This window comes from Marmota marmota, unplaced genomic scaffold, assembly GCF_001458135.2.
Source record: "Marmota marmota marmota unplaced genomic scaffold, marMar, whole genome shotgun sequence".
In the NCBI taxonomy this organism is placed as follows: domain Eukaryota; kingdom Metazoa; phylum Chordata; class Mammalia; order Rodentia; family Sciuridae; genus Marmota; species Marmota marmota.
This window is the reverse complement of record NW_026000261.1, coordinates 4,810,674-4,825,494: the sequence shown is the minus strand read 5'-3', so window position 1 is coordinate 4,825,494 and position 14,821 is coordinate 4,810,674.

Below are 14,821 nucleotides of genomic sequence, written 5' to 3'. Positions count from 1 at the left end.
GGCCCTGGGTTCAAATCTCAGCACCACATAAAAATAAATGAATAAAGGTATTGTGTCTAGCTACAACTAAAAAGAAATGTTTTTTAAAAAAAGACTATTTGCAGGGTGGGGAGTGATGGAGACAGGTGACGAGTTCAGTTTGCACTTGGTTTTGGCATGCCTAGGGGACTTCCAAGTGGACACGTCCAGCAGGAAACTGAGAATCTTGGCTTAGAGCCCAGGCAAGACATGGGAGCTGGAATCCACCAGGGTCCAAGTGGTATTAGTTGACCCCTTGTGACTGGATGGGGTTTCTCTCCTCCCATTTACTCCTCTAGGGCAAGGAGCTGGGACAGAGTCAAGGAAATTGGAGACATGATGGGGACACTTGGCCAAAGTGAGAAGATACCTTTATCTTGCTCTTCACAGAAATCTTGTTCCCTTCTTCTTCTTAGGATCATGGTCCTCCTTCCAGGGCTGCATTTAGAAAAAAAGGAAGGAAGGGGGGAGATATAGAGGAAGGGATCTGATTGTGTAGAACTCATGTTGACATTGGCCATGAAGCAAGACAAGAGAGTCACTTCCACTTTTTTGTTTTTAATCAGGGGAGTGTGTTCTAGTAAACTCTACTAAATTAATGACTGAGGATTTGGGAGAGAAAATATAGATACCACAACTATAGAATGACCATTGGACCCTTTAGTGCTGTGGAGCTGAGGCTGGGAGTACATAAATGGTGGCATTTTCCAAGCTCCAGTCTGTGCAAACCACAGCCAGTCTCCTAGGAGTTCTAAAACTTTAATTAGACCTACCAGGTTCCAGAATCAAATCCCATAATCCCATAAATCTAATGCAACAAGTTAGGCATGATATTCTTAGTCACACACTGAATACAGGAGATACCAAACTGCCTCTTCTTTCTGTGCCTCAGAATGACCCTTGCCCAATCTCTTCCCCCTAAATATTGGTCTAGGATGGCATTGGCCTCCCCTAGAATCTCAAGGTCTTCTCTTGATTTCTTTGTGAAATCTCTGGGAGCACATCAATAATAGTTTTGAACATATCACATATTAGAAGTTCATTGGATTAGACAAAGGGGAATGAAGGGAAGGGAGAGGGATGGGAATAGGAAAGACAGTAGAATGAATCAGATATAACTTTCCTATGTTCGTATATGAATATACAACCAGTGAAACTCCTCATCATGAACAACCACAAGAATGGGAAGTTATACTCCATGTATGTATAATATGTCAAAATACATGTCTACTGTCATGTATAACTAAAAAGAATAATAAAAATAATAAATTTCCCAAAATACTATTTATAGTAACAAGGATAACAGATAATATTTGCTGAGTGCTTAATGTAAGCCAGGTATAGTTCTAAACACATTACATGAAGTAACTCATAATTACACATGAACAACACTATGAGGTAGGTATTAGCTGTATTACTAACCCCATTTTTCAGCCGAAGAACACAGACTAAGTTACTAATGGTCACACAGCCTATGAGGTCGAGGCTGAGTCAAACTTTGCCTATGTGGCTCCAGTTTGTTATCAACCACTAACATCTTCTATAGCTCCAACTAGCTCAAAATGACTCCAGATGAGGGCTCTCAATCCATTTTGAACCTCAGACTGGTAGCATCTGCAATTTGGTCTAGATATTTGAAATGTTTCAGAGTTTTGTAAAGCATCCTAGGAGCTGCTGCTTGGACAAGGTAGGTTCAGGACTCAGAAGGCATTTCCATGTGCTTCTGGAAAGTCATAATGTAAGGCTGGGGTTCATAATAAGAATAAGAGCTGTGGTATTTCACACAAGATGGGGTACACTGCTTCTTAAGGTGTGGCCCAAGGAGAGTTTTTTGATTTTTCCTTGTAAAGAGTTTATTTGAGGGACTGGGTTTGTGGCTCAGTGGTGGAGCACTTGCCTAGCATGTGTGAGGCACTGGGTTTGATCCTCAGCACCACATAAAGATAAATAAATAAAATAAAGGTATTGTGCCCATCAACAACTAAAAAAAAAATTTAAAAGTTTATTTTAAAAGCAAGAAGAAGGCCAAGGTGGCAAGGAGAAAATGAACTGCTTTACTCTCAGAAAAACAGTTTCAAAAAGGCTGGGGGAGTGTGTGTGTGTATGTACATGTATATAATTTTATAGGTTGTGTTTTGCTCTTTGTGTTTTTAATTAAAAAAAACTGGCAGAGATTTAGCTCTCATTATCTCAGGGAGAACTTTTTAAACATGCAGATTCCAGGGCTGAGGCCCAAACCCGGAGACTATATCTCTATGGAGATAGTTGCATTTTGGCCAACTCCCAGACTGAATTAGTTCGAGAACCACTCTCGCTTAGTCTTTGAGAAGATATAGGCCTGTTTTCTGATTTCAAGAGTTACTGACCCAAGCAGGCCTAGGAGTGCTTCCTCCTCCTCCCCCCGCCCAGCAGAGAAGAGGGGCGGCTAGAATTCAGAGAGCAGGCTGAGGGCATGCCTTCACAGAAAGCATAGTTCCTTTCTGCCAGCACGCCCCTCCAAAGAGTGAACTCTATCCCCAAGAGAGGGCAAGGAGGGGCAGAGAGAGAAAGCTAAGGAGACTCTTACCTCAGCACCCTGGGGCTCAGACAATGGAGTCTCCCGAGGGAGGGAGAGAGCAGCAGTGGTTCAGCGCTCACAGGGTCAGGGAGCCACAGTGACAATGGCTATGGTGGTGGCTCCATGTGGACGCCAGCACATCTGCAGGGAGCTTTACAGGGACCAGAGATTCCACAGTTTATGTGGGACTCCTTTTTCTTTTGTTAGTGCTGCACCCTTCTGGACCCCACCCTCCCAGAAGTGATTTCATTTCACCACAAGGGAGTGGGTAGCAAAGCTCAGTCTGTGGTTGGAGAGAGCCAAAGAAAAGACTTCATGAATCTTTAGCAGTGAATCCATTTGTTTAGTTAGCTGTGGGGGATGGAGTGGTTGCAGAATCAGTGGGAGGAAGAGCTTGGGACTGCTCTCTTTGAGTGAGATTTGGAGGAAAAGGTGAAGAGGGCCACTTTAAATGAAGGAGATGATGAGCCCCTGAACCCCTGGTGGCGTTAGACCTGCATTGAGCAGGACCACCTGCTGCTATAAATGGTTCTCAGATGCTGAAGCATATAGCAGAAAACCAGGAATCTTAATCATCGCTGATTCTTGTGAAGCATTTACTTGGCAGTAGGCACTGTGCTGGGCTTTAGATGCATCATTCCGTTTAATCTTTAAAACACTATATGATAGATCCTAGGATTATGTGTCCATTTCACAGATTAAACTCAGAGAGGTTATGTGATTTGCCCAAGACCACACAGCTAGGAAGTAGCAGAGCCAGAATTTTAACACGGGTGGTCTTAATTGTCCACTAGGCTCCAGAAGGGACCCACATAGAGATTAGGGATGCCTGTGGCTCTGTCTAGGTAACACTTCTTGGCATCTTACAGCTCTTGGTAGACAAGGTATGCCATTGTATCTACTCAGGACAAGGAGAGGGTGGGAGGAGAGTCTCAAATTCTAAGTCCCTATGTGTTCCCCTTCCTTTGACCTCTACCCCTGGGCTGATCCATATGCCATGGTGGTGGTACATTAGATCTGTTTGATTTCTTTCTTTCTTTCTTTTTTTTTTTTTTTTTTTTGTGGGGCTGGGGATTGAACCCAGGGTTTATGTGCATACAAGGCAAGCACTCTACCAACTGAGCTATATCCCCAGCCCTTGTTTGATTTCTTATACTGAGGCCTCTTAACCTTTGGGGAAGTCTTAGTTTAGTGACTCAGATCACTTAGCCTAAAGATAATCCTTGAAAGAATTTCTCCTACATCTTATCCAGTTGATGAGATTCTTTCTCCTTCTTGCACCTCAGTTTTATCAAGAGGATTATCTGTCCCATTCCTCAAATCCTGAGTTGCTGCCTCAATAAGTTGCTTTGGACCTAATTTTAGCAAGAACAAAACCCTCCTTTTCTGCCAACAAGAGCTTCTTGGTACCTTTGTCCTTGACCTGGGTCTACTTTCAGGCTCCTACTCTGAAGTTCAAGTTTGTACCTATTATGATCTCATGTTCCTCTTCCCTCTTCTCCCTTGTATCCAAATCTGCTGTCAGGATGGGATGTGTCCAGATGAAGTTTAGCAGGTTGACCCTCCCAAGAGGTTGGTATTTTAACCAATGCCAAAGCACTGAGTAAAAGGAATTATGTACTTAAGAATTTTCAAGCCCTCAGGAGTGGATAGGGGGAGATTTAGAAGGCCCAAGGGAACATTCTTAATGCTCCTGGAATGCCACAAGGTAGACATAAAATTCAGGCTACCACCAACACTCAAGGCTTTGACAAAAAGCCTTCCAGACAATGAAACTAGGATCCAAGCATCGTTTTCTCAGCGCTTCTCAGAAGGAGGGCTGAGAAAACTCCATGCATTACCCAAGATCACACAAACAGGCAGTAATCAAGGCAGAAACAAGTTCCCCCTGAGACTACTTTTGTTCTATAGCCTGAGAAATAATCTGTTCTCCACTAGACACAAGGTAAATTTCCTTTCTTGATTTCTCAACCACTGATATCAACATTGTTCTCTTCAAATCCACTTCACAGGCAGCAGTCTTAGGAATACAAATAAGAAGCTTTTTATTTTGCAAATCAGAGAAAACTGAAGGTAGCCAGCCTTGGATAGATGAATGTCTTAATACTTTTTCTTTGCTTAAGAGCAATGTTCTTTTCATGGTACTGCGTGGAAAGCAAAAGGCCAGATATGTTTGCCCTGTCCTGTTCTTTAAGGAAGTCTTTAGGATAGCTCAGAAGGACATTGCTTTTAGTATGGGTCATGGCTTCTTCAAATGGCTTCCTGGCAGAGACATTCCTTACTCTCACCTCCAAACAAATTGTGTACCATGGGAATGATTGGTGTTAGGGGAAGGGGGTGTGTGGCAGGCCTGGCTCAGTCATCCTGGGCTATTTTGAGGAAGCTCTAACACTCCTCAAAAGAAGGGAAGAAGGGTTCTCCCTTTTGGAGCAGCCATTGGAGCTGCTTCAGGGACTGACAAACTGGCCAGAGACAATGACTAGTCCCTAGGTGAAATGGTAAAAGCATCAGAAATGCTCCTTTCCTGGGGAGCCAGCAGCTATTTTGGCCTTTCTTTCCATTAAAATAGGAAGGCATTGAAAGGGGCCATCTCTCTGCATAGCATGAAGCCTCCTCATTGTGGCAGCATTTCTAACTGCGTTGAGAATTAACCACATTGCTCTTCTTTTTACCATGCAGAAGTTCCTAGATTCTCATTTATACCCTCCTGCTTACACCATCTTTCATAGTTTCAGTAAATTGCTGTATAAAAGATGGAGAAGCCAGCAGGAGCTGTGCCCACAATAGTAGCTGTGGTTGCATTTAAGAAATTCACATGCCAAGGGTGCACTTCTCCCATTAAGTTCAACATGAGAAATCAGGTGTTCCCAGACAGCATTGATGAAATGAGGACCCCAAAAGACCGGTGGGGTTTCTGGTATGCTGTGTGGAGGGTGGGAGAAAAGAAAAGGAGGCATTTTCATTTTCCAAACTAAGAAGCAGTTTAGGGGTGAGGGATGTGAGAAATTCTTCTAATGCCATGGACCTGCCTACACCTGAGTGAGATAATGATGACCATCTCTAGGCCCTGCCCTCCTCTCCCCCTCCCCAAAAGACAGCATGAACATCAGTGAGCCCCAGTACTTACAGGTGCAGAAGATTTTAGAACAGGAAAATGGAGCTCACAGGCTCTTGAATGCCTGCCGAGCCAGTTGCATCAGATTAGGAAGTGATGATCGTAGGAAGAAGATGTTTGGAAAATCTTGCCTTCCTACCTCCAGCCCCTCCCCACTTTGTCTTCTCAGCCTACATCCAAAGTCAGACCACCCCCAGGAGGCCTCCCGTCCTGCCAAGGCTGCCTGGTGCCTCTATGCCCCTTACCATGAGGGTGCTGGCAGCCACATTGCGTCTTTGAGCCTGTGACCCGGCAAGGTAGTCAGGCCCCTGGGATTAGGTTGGCAGGAGCAACTGTCTTCCAAGCGATTAGCCCAGAGAAAGAGAGAGAGAGCAGGCAGACCAGGAAACGGGTCCAGGATAGAGAGCTCCAGGTCCTCAGCATGTTCCTGGCGTATTCCGAAAGTGGCATCCACAGCAGAGAAAGTGTCCCAAAATAGCTCAGGCTGCCAATGCCTTGCTGAAACCTGAGAAAGAATTGCTGAATTCAAAGATCTGGGTCGCTGTGGGTGTGTGATCAAAGTACGGATTTGTTGGTAGCAGGAACTCAAGTCATGAGTTAAGGAGTGACATGAGGTCACTTGGGTCATGGCCTGCCTTCTTGTTTCCAACTTGCTTAAGTTGGAGGCGATGTTAGAAAGCTCCTCTGTGCTGTGGCAGGGGACTTGAAAGAGGTCCTAGGGATGCTGTTTCCATGCCCGGGTCTCTGATGCGCTAACAATATGAAATAGCAGTGCTCTGTTTTCTGCGTTGCAAACAAGGGAGCTGATACTATGCAAAGGTTTCTTTAAGATATAGCTTCATGACTGATGAAATTCCCTTTCCAGTAGATTTTTCATTTCTTTTGGCCTTTGGCATAAGTAAATGTCAGCTTCTTAAAAATAAACAGAGAAGAGCAAACAGTAGGGTCTCTGTGATTTTTCTTGGGATTTAAGAAATCTCCCCTCAGTGGCTTCTGACTGGATGGTGTCTGTACAATTCGGCCTATGGTCCTGGGAAGCATGAGGTCCACCCAGACATGTTGTCTCATTTTTATATTTGCTGAGATCTTGAGAAACTCTCCTTGCATCAGGTATGTTGACAATGTTAGCACTGCAGAGAGTGAGGGTCAGTATGTGGAAAGGTCAGCATATGTCATTCTTGGACTGTTTCTGGGGTTTCAGAAGAAACACAGATTTTGGTTTCTGCTTTCAGCTCTGCCTGTCCCTTGGTGTGTGGATTTGAGCAAGTAAGTTATTTCTCTTCTCTGGGCCTCCATTTCCCCTTTTGTCAAAAAGAAGACAATAGTCCCTGTCTCAATTCAACCCAACACTGGATAGCAAAGAATAAGGCAAAAGAGTGCAAGTAAGGGTAGAGTTTGTCATTCTTGACAAATGGTGCTGTTCTTCAGTTCTCCAGGGTACCCTGATGGGTAGCCACTATCTGCATCAGCATGCCTATAGTAAGCTCAGTGCATAACACAATACCAGGCACTATGGGCTACATGTCTAATGGTGAACATTGCTTCTGCTTTTGAGTTGTGGGACTTTTGCTAACTTGTTTAAGGTTCAGTACCTCAGTTTTCCTGTCTATCAGGTGAGTATACAAATTACAAATAATACAGATTCATAATCCCTTATCTGGAACCATTAGAGCTAGATATGCTTTGAAGTTTAGAGTTTTTGGACTTTTGAAAAACAATATGGACATATAAGCTACATTATCTAACACCCCTTAGTGGGATCTGAGGAAGTACCCTGTGGAAATACATTAATATTTCTAAACAGGATAAATTAATAATCTCCTGTCAATTCAGGTCCAATTTTGCCACTGAATGAGCTTGCCACAAAATGTCAGTTTTCATAAAGTCTGGGATGTCAGACAGGCACATAGGGAATTATAGACAATGAAAGAAGCTAGGAGGTATTTAGTGCTTGCTGTGGCTGGGTATTGCTCTAAGTATGAATTTACTCATTTACTTGGCCCAATAAAGCCTATGAGTTAGGCAATAATATTGTTATCATCCCCATTTTACAGATGAGGAAACTGAGATGCAGAGAGGTTAAATCACTTTCCCAGAGTCCAAAGGACAGTTAAGGAGCAGAGCTGGGATTCCAACTCAGACAGTTGGGCTTCAGAATCTGAGCTCTTAACCACTTTGTCTACCTAATCCTGGGAGTTAAAATGGGACTTCAGATGCCCACAGGGACCAAGCAGGTGATTGAAAAAGTAAAGGTAGCTGGATGGATACTGTGAGCATATGCCTCACAGGCAGCTCCAGCTGACTATTGCCATGTCTAAATGAGAACCTACATCTGTTTTCTCAGAGAGGCCAAAAATTCAGCTTTTTATGTGAAATCTCCTGACTTCTCAATGTTGGCAACTAATTAAAAAATGTTAAAAAACATTGTATGGGTCAAATAAAATCTGTCTGCAGTCTGGATCTAGCCTGTGGCTGCCAGTTTGTAAATTCTGAAATGAGGAAATAGATGTGAAAGTGCTTTGGAAACTTAAAAACGTGTTTTAGAAATAGAAGATCTCATTTTAGGGTTAAGTCCCCCCCCACCAACTGCGGTCTAGATTTTTTTTGAAAACTGGTGTTCCTGGCCTGATGGAGATGAAAAGTCGGAATTAAATAGAGACTTCAGTGAACTTGAACGCTTCATTCCTTTGGCAGGCTGGATAAACGAGAAGCCTAGGTGTACTGGATGGGCTAAGCCTCAGAATTCCTGCCACACCCACGGGCCCCTTCTAAGGAGTTTCCATCCACAGACCCTAGCTGAGGGAAGGAGCAGTTTCTTATGAATAGGTGGCTATGTTTGGTACCACGTGACCCTGCTTCCCCCAGGCAAGAGCCGATTGAGCCAGGAGAGGGCATCTGATCCAAGAGCAGTCATTCTATAGGCTGGCAAGCAGCCTACAATGGAACCCGGGATGGGGACTTTGCCCAACCGTATAGTGGTGACTAAATTTGGACCAATGAGAGTCTCTCTCTTGGGGAGTTTGAATAGCAGACCTAGAAAGACTGAACAGTTTGGTAACAGGGGCAGAAGCTGAACACAGAGAAGGCAGGCATCAGAGCCCATGAATAAGCAGGACCAGGAGAGATTACTGAGCTTCAACTATGTGCCAGACACTTTACACATGTTGTTTTGCTTAAAACTTTTAAAGAGCCTGCCAGGTAGGTACTGTGATTATCCCTGTTTTACAGATGAAGAAACTGAGGTGAAGTAACTCGAAGTGTGGGGATTTGAGCCCAGGCCTGTTTCATGTTAAATGTAGGGTATAGGAACCCCTAAGCTAGTGGTGCTTCAGAATCACTTGGGTTAAAATGTAGATTCTTTGTCCTCACTCCAGACCTACTGAGTCTGACCCTTTGAAAGTGGAGCCCCCATTCATCTGCATTTTAGTGGTCCTCTCAGGGGGTGGCTGATGCAGGGGTTCCCCATCATGTTTTTATTTTGAGAAACACAGCTTTAGAGGGTATGTCAAGAGTGTATACTATGTTGTGGTTGCCTTCAGAAACCAGGCCAGTGTTAACAGTTATAGTCAAATTTTGATTTAAAGTCTTTTGGGAAGTGGAGCCATTTCTGCCAAGAAGAGGACATCAGTTTGTCCTCTTTTCTCATCAAGGAAGTCACCATGACACCAGTTATCTGAGGGAAGAAGACAGGATTGAAATGAATGCTCAGCTGTTGCACAGAGGACCCGATCTGCTCTTCAGGGTGCAGAGCTCATAGTTAGCATATGTTCACTAAGCATTTTCCATGAGCAGCACAAATTGCAGGAACTTAGTGCACTGGCAACAAAGACCATGAGAGAAAATGACCAAATGCAGACAGACATATTGTAAATGATGGGCCTTAAAATGTAAACCTTCTTGCCAGGCTGATCACAGAGGTGCTCTAAGCCCTAGAGAAGTTGTGTAAAAATCCTAACCATGCCTTTATTGACACCACTGATAAAGAGGTGGAACAGGGGAGGATTGAGGTTAGGGACTTTCTTTTAGGTTGTCACAGAACTCTCATTCTGGCAATGGTATTCCACTAGTTTTGAATTCATCTGTCTTTAGGAAGTTGGCTCTGGGAAGATAGGTCATAGTCAGAAAGTTGCTTGGAGATCCTCAAGTCGGAAACTCACTTGTGGTCCAAATGCTTAGTGACATCAGACACTTATTCCTACAAGGGAGCTGTATGATCCAAGGGGTGGCACAGGTCAAATGCATTGGCCAAGTCCCGCCTCAGCAGGGCTCGAGTCTGCACTTGGCAACTTTTATTTCTCTCACTCCGTTCCTGTGGACACTTTCTTTATCTATGTGAATGTCCTCACTTAGGCTAAGGTCAAACTGTGTTCTTCTGTCTTCTGGCCAGAAAGACTTCCTGTCTTACAGGTATCTGATCTTATCTATGTTGATGTTTTAACTCAGAGTGATTCCTTAAAGCAGGTCCTTGGACAAGTTCCCATCCTCCAGGAAAACTGTAGCAGTCCCCGTGCAAGGACAAAGCCTGGGGACTATGTAGTAAATGTTTTGTAAAGAGAAGAGAAATCTATTTAATTTAGAGGACTTTCCTTTATTCTAAGATGATTTCCCTTTCTTTTGGTGTTTAAAGAAAGCCCTTTCTTTTTAGGAAATGGTAATTGGGGTTTGTTTTCTATTGTTTCTTAATGCCTTTACTTGGAAAAATAAAAATCTAGCAACCCACTGTTGGTCGCCTGGTTTGGGGGCTTGAATAAGCTGCAAGCCCTAGAACCTGGTCTCATTTTAGAGTTCTGCTTGGATCTCTAGGTACCCCCTATTGCCACTTACAGTCTAAGTGCTTATAAATTACCTGCTTCATAATCTGCGGCAGAATCTCTTCAAGGATTGACATCAAGCTTATAGCTCTGGAGTTTACAGTATACCGGTCTGTAGTTTCCTTATTTAAGAAAATTGGGACACTGCCCATTTGCAGTCCTCCGGTATCCCTCCTGTTTTCTGCGATTGCACAGATCCTTCAGGACGGCACCTAACGCAAGGCAGCTCTTCTTATAATGTTCTTTTCCCTATAGAGTTGGACATGCATATACATGTTGTTTGGGGAATTTGCAGCACATCCAATGAAAGCATAATTCCCAACTAACAGTCAAATCCTTTTCTTTGGAGCTACCCAGAACACACCTACCCTCTCTTCCATATGACAGCCCTTCAGAGACTTGAAGACAGTGTGTGACTCTCCCGTGAGTTAAGAGCACCGGCTGAGTCAGACCGACCCGAGTGACAAGCCCAGCTTCACTCCCTCTCAGCTGTGAGAGCCAAGGTAAGTTACTGAATTTTAATTTCTCTCTACTTCAGTTCTGTAGCTGATTTATCAAATGGGGGCCAAAACAGCCACTTCATTGGTTTATTGTGCAATAAAATAATGTATGTTAAGTGTTTAGCACGCTGCCTGGCATAGCAAGCGCTGAGTAAATGCTAGCAATTTGCCCCCTCTGTATTTACAAGAAACCCGGTGGGCATTTTAAGTGTCGAAGCTTTTGGAGAGCAAGACAGCGGGAGGGTGTCTCCTCCCCTGGATGATCTGGGCAGGCAGAGGACCCCAAAGTAGTGCAGGTATTGCTTGAGCCTTAGCTTGTCTGTTTTCAGTTAACTGGGAGCCTGTTTGCTAGGGCTGGGGGAGAGGATATTGTTGAGAATCTAGAGAAAGGCTTATTTTCAACAGCTGGAAAGCGATTTGTTGACATATTGAACAGTCTCTTGTTTATTCTTATTTCCCCAAGCAGCTAGCCATGCAATCCCCCAAACTCAATTACCTTTTGTGAGGCAGCAGGAGCATGGCACCTCCTAGCCGTATTGATCAGCACAGACTGGGTGGGACGTGAGGGACCTGAGAGATGCTAAGCAGCAATTTCTGGGCTTTTCCTTCCTTAGAAGGCCTCCCTTCTCTGTGTTCCTAGAGACTCTCGCTTTAATCAAACAGAAGTCTATGCTCCAAATGGACTGAGCATGCAAGAGCCCTCTCTCAGTAGTCTCCTTAGAATCAGGCTGATGAAAACAGTCAAGTGACAGTGGACCAGAACTTGGAACCCTGGAGTGACCAGTGCCAGAATGGTTTTTCTAACTGTAGCTTTTTGCTCACACTGGGTTTTGCAAGCATTTGCATGAATATAAACTCTGAATGCCATTGCAGCTAGAAAAAGTTTGGAAGGAGACACACCCAACTGTGAACAGACAGAGGAATGGGACTTGGGGGGGGGGAGAAGTAGTCTCAGGACTTTAGCTTTATCTGTATGGAGGATTTCAAGGTTTTACCCTGAGAATAAATTCCTAGATTATCTGTGTAATTATTAAACACAAAGTTCAAAAAAAAAAAAAAAAAAACAACCAAGAGATCATTTTTAAGACAAACTCCAAATACCAAAATAAAATCAAGCCACTGGAGACACTTTTTCAGGGTCACTTCTGACCAAAGATCCAAGTGGTGCAACTGCTAAGTTTGTTGGGGGAGAAAAGTTGTTTTGGTGGAGGGATGTTGGGTGTGCCTAGAGAGCTCATGCAGGAAGAGGTGTGAGAAGAGCTAGAGATACAATCAAAAGGAATCATATATCTCTTTAAAAAAAGAAAATTAACTTTTATTACATTTTTCATACAAGTATAAAGGGTGCATTATAAATGAATGTGAAAATACAAATAAAGAAAATGAAAATACCGCCCCCCCCATTCTTTCACCATTCAAATATGGTCAATGTGAATATTTTGGTATATATCCTTTCAGATTTTATTTTTCTGTGCAAAAATATTTTATTTTATAAAATTTTGATAATTATGTCCATAGTAGAACATGATTCTCAATGGCTAAATTAGGGACGTTATAAGCATAATGATTCATTTAATCATCAAATTATGTCACAATTTTTTTAATACTGGGGATTGAACCCAGAGATGCTTTACTAGTGAATTACATCCCTAGCCCTTCGTATTTTTTAAAAATTTTGAGACAGAGTCTTGCTAAATTTCTCAGGCTGGCCTCGAACTTTCACTCCTTCTACCTCAGCCTCCAGAGTCTCTGGGATTGCAGGGGTGCACAGTGTGTCCGTCCTGATTTTTAATTACTGTAGACAACTCTGCTCTTTAGCTGTGTGACATTGGGGAAGCTAGTTAATCTCTCTGTGCTTTGTTTTTCTGATCTGAAAAATGAAGTTGATAATAGTACCTGTAACAGGGATGTCATGAGTATCAAACAGGATCATATAAGTAAAGTACTTAGCACAGTGTTTGGTGCAGTAACTTCAGTTTTAATTATTAGGTATGTTAATAATATTAATAACAGTTGTTTTGAAGCTGTTTTCTAAGGCTTAGTTTTGGTTTAGGGGTGATGGGTGAGCCACTGAAACTTTTCTTTTGGAGTAATATATATTATATGAGGCTTGGAGTCAGAGCTGTGGGCTTTTGGTCATGTCAATTCACCTCACTGAGGCTCAGTTTCTTTACCCATTAACTGAAAATTAAAAGTGCCTCCCTGGCAGAGTAGTTGTAAAGATCAAATGAGATAATGCTCACGAAGGCCTCAGCATTGTTCTTGACATATGGGAAGAGTTTAATCAAGGTCAGCTGGTATTACTACTGCTACTACTACTACTACTACAATGTTTCAGCCATTTGTAGTGAGAAACTTTCCTTTCTTGGTGGTGTGAGGGCAGGTGGCAATAAGTGGAACACTTAGAGTGTTTCTAATCACCTGTCTGATTACATAGAGAGAAAATGATTTTGGAAGCAGACTGGGGCTCAAATCTGTGCTTGCTATTTTTACTAGCTCTGTGTCCTTGGTCACATAAACTTTACCAAGCCCATTTCTCCCACCTCAGGTGATGCTGAGAGGTCTAGGGCTTTGACTATGTACTCAGTTATTGTTGGTTGTTACTTTTTTTAAAAAAATGTTTTTATAGTTGTAGATGGACAGCATGCCTTTAGTATATGTATTTATTTATATGTGGTGCTGAGGATTGAACCCAGTGCTAGGCGAGCGCTCTACCACTGAGCCACGATCCCAGTCCTGGTTGTTACTTTTGAGGTGCCTAATGACTTAAATGCCTCCATCCTAAACTCTGAGTCCATATAACTGGGCTACTTGAACTTCACCTGAAGGCTTTGCCCTACCCAGAACTTAGAGTGAAGGGTTAGACTGAAGGGTTAAGTGGCAGTGATTCAAAAAGACGGGAGGGAGGACACTGGCAACCTTTTCGCTGCTTCTACTCTGACCTTGAGCTCTGGTTCTAGAAAGCAGGTTAAAACCCCAGTTCTATGACATGAGTCTTACCTGGTATGCTCAAAACTAGCATATTTTTCTTTTTCTTTTTTTTAAAAAATATTTTGGTCATATATGGACACAATAACTTTATTTTACTTATTTATTATTTTTTTAATGTGGGGCTGAGGATCGAACCCAGTGCCTTGCACATATTAGACGAGCTCTCTACCGCTGAACCACAACCCCAGCCCCAAGACTGGCATATTTTTTTTTTTTGCAACTGTCTGAAATCCATGGACCCTTACTGTTGAGTCCTTTCTCCATGGCAGGAATACTGGTTGCCAGGTTTCCCCCTGTGTCTCTCTTTTTTTTTTTCTTATCACAATTGCAGGGCTCTATTGAGGTCTCTGTTTCTGTAGCCCCCACTGTCCATCCTCTCCCACCCTACTTGCCCTGCACCTAAACCTCTATGAGATTTTCTGATGTTGCTCCACTTGATCTCCAGCCTGAGTTTCCTTACCTCCAATGCCCAGCCTGTGCTTCCTGGTCATACCAGCTGTAGTGCCCAGTTCTCAGGGTTCCTGTGTCTGCCCAACCCTGCAGAGGGTATATGTCTACTTCCTGAGTGAGGACTCTTTCAGTCTCATTCCTTACTTATTTCAATCTCTTTTTCTCTATGGGGCAACCAGAGGTGGGCATAGTGGGGTTGGGACTATTGGTGGTGAGGGGAAACAAGTTGGAGTTGGATAGGCCAAGAGCTGAAGTGGAGTTTCTGGAGGGCTGTTAAGTGAAAGGCGGCCAGAGGCAAATGTCAGAGCCTATATAGAGGCAGGAATCTGGGACCAGAGAGCCAGAGCAAGCACTAGCAAGTCAGGAGCAGTGGGGCGGG